This window comes from Schistocerca cancellata, chromosome 4 (genome assembly GCF_023864275.1).
Source record: "Schistocerca cancellata isolate TAMUIC-IGC-003103 chromosome 4, iqSchCanc2.1, whole genome shotgun sequence".
Taxonomy (NCBI): domain Eukaryota; kingdom Metazoa; phylum Arthropoda; class Insecta; order Orthoptera; family Acrididae; genus Schistocerca; species Schistocerca cancellata.
In genome coordinates this window covers 761,539,323-761,545,322 of record NC_064629.1, presented here as the reverse complement: position 1 = coordinate 761,545,322, position 6,000 = coordinate 761,539,323, and positions in this window count along the sequence as shown.

Below are 6,000 nucleotides of genomic sequence, written 5' to 3'. Positions count from 1 at the left end.
TTATATTAACAACATATACAAATACAGCATCCTGCCCCCAGTCTCTTTATTAACAAGGCAGTCTTTTATGGTTCATAAAACAGTCACTTAAATCTGGTGGCTTTTTAGGCCTCCTACTTTCTACATCTTTCACTAAGCTAGTCAGATCTTGCCAACGTTTTGTTTCATCAGGTGGCTTTTTAGGTTTTGAAATTTCAAAGTCTTCAGCAAGGTACAACATATCCTGTTCTGCTATCCTTTTATCAGGTGGTTCTTTTTGCTCCTGTAATTCACACTTTTTCAAAACATTTATTAAGGCTTGCCCCAGTATAGTATCATCTGGAGGTTCCTGCAAATTTTGTGCCTGTGCTATATTACTTAGTGATTCCTTTGGTTTTGGCCCAGTTTCACTTTCTGTACGTTGCTTTGGAAAAATGTCACTAATTTTCTCATACCCTCTTTCAGTAAAAGTGTATTCACTTTCATTTACACCTGAAAATTCATCTTCACTAGAGTCATTACTACTTCCTTCCTCACCATCAGATTCACTTAAGTACGCGACTTTTGAGCAATAGGGAAAGTTAGTATATTCATTCTTATCTGTATTCATATACCCTTCATCATCTGAACTATCACTGATTTCATTTTCGTCATCAGGTTCGAGCAGGAAAGCAACTTTCAAACAGTGAGGCAGATTACCACTAGATGTTTCAGCCACTTCGTTTTTCGACTCATCTTTTACCCACTGCACACCGTTTGGAGACTCAGGCATTTCTGTTCTATCACTTTGAACGATTTCAGCCTTAACTTCATACTTAGTATAATCGTCATATACTTCGATAACCTTCATTTCATTTTCTTCTTTACTATCAGTTTCAGGCAATCGTGCGAAATCCCTACGAGACCCTTCTGCATTAGAATTACAAAACACCTTTCCATCAACAATAATTTCGTCTGCACTGCTTATAATGCAATGTTTACTAACGTCCTCCTCTACGTCACTTTCACCTATTATTAGTTGTGCACACGTCTTTTGTGTGGCATATTCTACCTTCCTTTCCTCTTTATTCATCATAACCTCCCCCACATCTACGCCTTTTACCTCATACACATCATTAATAGTGCCAATATTCCCCCTTTCACTCGCCTTTTCTGTCTCCCTTTCATTCTTTAATAAAGTCTTTTCGCACGATTACGAAACTGAGTTATCTTTATCATATGACATATTAACTTTATTTTCATTTCTACATTCATCTACTACTCCGGCCATCGGAAGTGTCCGATCCCGCCTCTCCTGTTTCTCTCTACGGCAGCCATCTTGTTCTGACGTCTGCCATTTGTGTCTGCTGTCACGTGCAATGTACGCTGCTCCAGCAACCGCTGTCCCGAGCACGAACGGTCACGTGACTTCGCACTGGGAATGCCACTATGTATCACTCCGCGCCCGTCTGCTATAGGCGCGCCCTTAACCTTCCTGCCCTGGGCTTTATATCTTTCCTTCTCAAATTTATTATTTGACATCTTTTCTTTGGGGCCAAAATCGGTCTCCGCGTGAATCCGGCCCGTAACACAGGCGGTTTTCAGTTTTCCATTTTGTCTCTAGTTTGGGAATTCCGTGCCATGTATCCCCTGCCGCGCGTCGTGTAATTTCCTCTACCTCTCGCACGACCTCTCTGAATCGTGTTTACACGAAATCTATCATTTTCATGTCGTTCAGCTTGGTCATTACTTTCTCGCGAATGATTGTTGTTATTATGGGGACGGTACTCGCGATTTCTTCGCCAGTGATCTTCATCCTCGACCCTTTCCAAAAAGGCAGAAAAACTTCTATGGGTACTCCCAACATATCTTTTATAATCCTCAGGCAATTTCTGCCAAAGAACCCAAACGATCTCGGCTTCAGTTCTTCTTGCTTTTAAGTGTATTAGTTTTCTATACCACGATTCGCAAAACTCTTTCATGGTTTGTCTACCTCTGATATCATACAGTCTGGCCATTAGAAACTCACGACACAACCGGTCTTGTTTCTGTTCTGACCAGTATTCGTCAATAAATTTTTGTTTAAAGGTTTCAAAAGACATCTGGTTAGTATCAAGATTCAATCCCCACCTTTTTGCTTCTCCCGTTAATGCACTAATTACAACATTAGTTTTTTCCTGGTCAGTCAAATATTCAGGAAAATTTCTTTCGCAATTCTTTACAAAGTCTAGGGGGTGCCATCCGTTATGTCTCTTTGCTGGGTCGAATTTTTCCTCGCCCTCTAATATTTTACTGAAAGGCATTTTTTCAGTAAAATGTGTAGGTCCTGATTGTAATTTTCTTTCCAAGTCATACATTTTGCCTTGGATTTGTGAAGTGTTATGATCACACTTCTTTTCGCAAGTAACAATCTGTTTGGCTAATTCTCGACTTGTTTCTGTTACAGATTGTTTAATCTGTGCAAATTCCACATTATATTCTGTTTGTATTTCGGATTTAATACCGAATACTTTTTCATCCATTTTAGTACAGACTAAGGGTTCTATTTTATCTTGAATTTTAATTACTTCTGTGTCAAATCTTTCGTTAATGTCATCAATCTGCCCTTGTATGTTGGCAATATTGCCATTGATGACAGTAATTTCGCTTTTAAGCTTTTTAATTTCATTACTCACAATGTCTACTTTTACATCAACCTTCTCAATCTGTTTACTAAGATTCTTGCCCTGTGCTTCAATTTGTGCCTTAATATTGTCATTTTGTGCAGCGTTTTGTTGTCCTTGTGCTGCAATTAGCTGTCTTTGTTCTAAATTTTGTTGCCCCAGTGCTGCGATTTGTGCATTAATATTGTCATTTTGCGCAGACAGTATTCTAAGCAAGTCAGTCAGATCAAGTGTCTTTTCACTTTTAGATTCTACTGCTTTTTCGTGTTCAGATCCTACACACCTTTCTGGTTTTGGTGATTCAAACATATCCCTCGATTCATCAGCATAGCCACTGTCTTCGACAATATCGCCTACATTGTTTTGCTTAGTACGCGCTACACACATAGCTTCGATCTGTTTATTGACGTCTGCGTGATAATGTACGTAATTTAACTCTCGCATAGTGCCATCTGTTGGTGTGCTGCCTGAACTACTCTCGATTGCATTCTGCTCTCGCGTATTTAGATTCATTTCTAGTTTCTTGTCCATTTTAGCTATTATTAAGTACTGATACCTTTTATTTTTAATTTAAATTGAACCTTCACTACCAGTTCTGTCAAGTAATGGACAGGTTCGTGCCGCTGGACGTTTTATGTTCGCTCTATGTATGTAAAATGTTAACTAATTATAATTTTTTTCCCGTTTGTAGGTGGAAATTGAACAACGTCCTGTCACGCGGCGCCACGTATAACACTCCTACCTGCTACTGCTATACCATAACCTCAAAACTAAAGGCAATTTGTAAAACAGAATTATTTTGTTATAGCAATTATGGCATAAAGCAACAGAGCAGTGTTACCCTCTGAAGGGAATTTTGTTATGTTGACCGTGTTGTTCCTAACGGAGGTGGCTCATCGGAAATGAAAGTCAGAATTACGTAAATATTTGAACAGTAACAAACGGAATTTTGCCTATCTGCACTGTTTAATGAATAAAGAAAATGGTCGCCAGCCTAACTAGGCAAGAGAATGATTAACATTCTCGTTCAAGAGAATAGTTATTAGTAATTTTAACGAATAAACACAACCTATACTTTGTCACATGTGAGTGCAATGAACTCTGACACATACATACGTTTACGGTAAGGTTGAAACTAACAGTTAGAGCAGCAGAAACTATTTTCAAAATTATAACAGATACCGATACACACTATTACTTTCAGGGTTTACACAAAATGAATGGTCTTTATAACATTACTATTAATATGCACTTCTAATACACAAGAGAGACAAACACTTAGCAAACATGAGAATGTAACGTTTCACAACTGCAGCTTTCTCACATTTACTACAGCGAAACATAATGTTGACAAAATTACAAGAAACCGACTCACCTTTTTGAATTTACTACAGGCAACAATGTGTTCATTTACTTTATAAGCCTCAGTCTTAAGAACTTTTAATTTTGAAGTTAGCAACAGCACTTTAACAAGCAGTTTTACTAGGAAAATTAGTTTCAGCAAGCATCATTGACTTTAACTCACTATATTGCCACATTAACTTTAACTTTCTTTTTAATAAGTTCAAGAGGCATTAATTAGCAAAACTCTAGGCTTTAATTTCTTTAAGTAAGGACACTCGCATATCACTTTAGCTCAAACGGAAAGGAACCTGAGAGGTGTTATGATGAGGAGAGAAATCAAGGTAGGTACACAAATTCAGATACAAATTACCTTATATTTTAGCACATTAGCACGTCCATTAAGCTGATCCTTCACTGTACATCATTATAGTATTACGTTGCAATGATTGCGCAATGTGGTGGCAACTGCATGTTGGTAGGTGGAATTGTAGGCAGAATTGTTGGACTCTGTCATTTCTTGGTGGCGATGATAGATACAAACTCCAGAATAGTTCCAGCTATTTATCCATCCATCCGAAGCCTTGGAAAGAAGTTGGAAAAGCCTCTCTCGGAATCAGCACCATATGCATGTTTTACATGGCAGTACACGGACTCGTAGCTCGTCCCCGACTGCTGGCTCGTCTCCGACTGCTGGCTCGTCTCCGACTGACTATCAGTTCCACCTTTTCCACCTAGGCCAACCACAATTTGCGCGCGCTACACTACACCTTTTACATACAGAATAACTACGAGCCCTAAGTGAGGATCAGCAGTTTACATAACAGTAACCAAATACATTAAATAAAACAATACATTTACACATATTGACATCTCTACAAAAAATTATTCACACAAAATTACAATCATATACAGTAAGGTTTGTTCCCTCCAAATGGGACAAAGAATTTAAATTACAGATACACTACTTTGCATAGAATCAAATCACGACATCAAAGGTTTGACAAAGAAAAGAGTACACAATTTTATGTTATCGGTCCAAACACATTTACAGATGATCAACAATGTGACATTAAATAAAGCAAAAGCAAAATAAATTCATACAGCATAAGAGCTGTGGTGTTACAGTTGTACCAGCGTATTCTTTCATTATTTAAACATGATGGGTGTTGCCAAAATAACAGCCAAGTTGGGGAAAAAAGAAAAAAAATTATGTGTTGCAGTTCATTTTCTTAGTATGTCTCATTGGCAAAAACATTTTGGCTTCATTCATGGAGTGTCTACCTGCTCTGCTTCCAATTTGTTTTTCAGTTGATGTACAGTAATAATTTGTGTGTTTCATAAATTTATTTGAACTGTGCAGAAGTTCAATTTCAGATGACTGAATATCCGTAAATAACAATCAACAGAAAAAATAAAAAATCGGATTTTGTAGACTTTACAGTACATCCTTGGTTTGCAGCACAGATTTTTTTGTAAATGACCTCTTGGTTATCCATTAGCTATGTAGTTATTTATTTGTGTAACCTACTATTCCACTTTTGATCATGCGAGTGGACATAATGTGCTTTAGGATATGTAGAAACGTAAAAATCATTTATGTAAGAATGCAATGTCAGATGATTTTTTAGTCTGACATGTGCTAAAGCTCGTTTATTTACACATGATAATGTCCACACGGCCAAAATCGCAATATTGAGTTTTACAAAAAAATTTCACAGTCAAAAGATGACGTCGTATTTTACGAAAATTTTTACAATGTAAACTGCAGCAACGAGTAGTTAATGTTTGTTTTTGATTGAGATTTCGCAATATTGAGTTTTACAAAAAAATTTCACAGTCAAAAGATGACGTCGTATTTTACGAAAATTTTCACAACGTAAACTGCAGCAACGAGTAGTTAATGTTTGTTTTTGATTGAGATTTCTTTTATTTATTGCTTTGCAAGATCTCAAAAACCTTTAATACTGCACTATGCGACCCACATTCAAAGATTAAATGAAAAATACTGTCATCTAATTCGCGTATTTAGAAATAA